This window comes from Ovis aries, chromosome 7 (assembly GCF_016772045.2).
Source record: "Ovis aries strain OAR_USU_Benz2616 breed Rambouillet chromosome 7, ARS-UI_Ramb_v3.0, whole genome shotgun sequence".
Taxonomy (NCBI): domain Eukaryota; kingdom Metazoa; phylum Chordata; class Mammalia; order Artiodactyla; family Bovidae; genus Ovis; species Ovis aries.
The window spans coordinates 79,607,081-79,608,423 of NC_056060.1; the positions used below are offsets into that span (position 1 = coordinate 79,607,081).

Below are 1,343 nucleotides of genomic sequence, written 5' to 3' on the forward strand. Positions count from 1 at the left end.
CTGGGAGCTGGTGATGGACAGCGAGGCCTGGCGTGTTGCGATTCATGGGGTCGCAAAGAGTCGGACACGACGGAGCTGGATGATGACCAGAACGTCATTGCCTCGGAGGTGTGAACGTTGTGAGCCAAGGCCGCCCAGCCCCGAGCACCTGACGGCCACGCCCATACAATGTCCCGCCCCTCAGCCCCGCCCACCTGGACTCAGGGTCCCTTGGGCCAGCACCGTAAAGAGGCCCCGCCCTGTGGCACCTCTGTCCCCCGACCCAAGGGATGTTGTCAAGGGCGGTCCCGGAAGTGACGCAGGGACGCGCCCTCCATTTTGTGGGACGCCAGAGCAGCTAAGTGCGTCAGTTGTGGAGAGACGTAGACGAGTTGAGTCCTGGTCTGCGGGGAGGCGGCCGGCTCTATCGCAGACTACGGACCTCTCTGGGTCTCAGCTGCCAAAGATCCTGTCCGGTAGGTGAGTGGCTCACTTTGAGGGAAAGGCTTCTCGGATCGAGGCTTCTTCATGGCCGCTCAGATCGCGAGTGGTCAGGGCTGCTCTCTGTGCGGAGGACGGCGTCCAATGAGCGCAGTTTATTCGAGGTGGGCGCTGGGGCACGTCTCCCTTTGGGTATTGTGTGAGGGGACCTGAAGGTGGAAGGGCGGTCCTGGGCAGGGTCGTTTTTACAGAGGGGTCGTGCGCCCCTCCCTGCCTTTTTATTTCACTGTCTGAACCCCGGGAGTAGTGGGCCGAGACCTTTGCTCGGGGTGTGGTCGGGGCTGTCCCAGGGTGGGTACAGTGATCCGGAGCGGTGGGGTCGGGAGAGCGGGAGGGAACGGGGGGGTTTGGCACGCGCGGTTCTCCCCACCGCCGGCTCCGAGGCCGCCATTTTGTGGCTGCTCCGCGGCCACCCGCCGCCGTCTGCGCAGGCGCGGCGGTGGCGTCGCGAGATTCCGGCTTCCACCCGCTGTGACGCTCCCGGGACGCGCTTGCAGCCAGTCGCCATTGGGCTGGCCTTGCGGAGGGCGGGGTCGGCTCCGCCCGCACTTCTCGGCCTTTCCTAACTGCGGCAGATGGGAGGGGGCCAGAAGAGCCGGGGACAGTGTGCGGCTGCGCAGTTCCAGAGGCGGCAGTGGGCGTTGCGGTTGCTGCGGTCTGGGCCCAGGGAACGATCGTGTTGGGAGCCGAGTTTTAATTTTGTCTGCAAGGGACCCGGCCTAATAAGAGGCACTCTTGGCAATCTTGTTTATAACATCACCGGGTAAACATTTTATTTTATGCTGTTTATGTTTTTGGTCCCTTGACCAGGCATTCCTCTGACATTCACTGGTACTATCTCAATTGAATTTATTTCCTGACAG

The 1,343-nt window shown here is 62.3% G+C and overlaps 1 protein-coding gene across 18 annotated transcripts in view; it reads left to right on the forward strand.

Moving 5' to 3' along the window:
• Positions 1 to 345: 345 nt before the first annotated feature.
• Positions 346 to 1,343, forward strand: part of SRSF5 (serine and arginine rich splicing factor 5) — a 36,264-nt gene continuing 35,266 nt past the window's right edge. For 8 of the 18 annotated variants that reach the window (XM_060418216.1, XM_060418218.1, XM_060418217.1 and 5 more), the window contains exon 1: positions 346 to 584. The gene's annotated coding sequence lies outside the window, so the exon portion shown is untranslated. Of the gene's footprint in view, positions 585 to 1,190; positions 1,244 to 1,343 lie in introns of all 18 variants that reach the window. The other 10 variants (XM_060418215.1, XM_027971956.3, XM_042252693.2 and 7 more) reach the window with 4 other exon arrangements.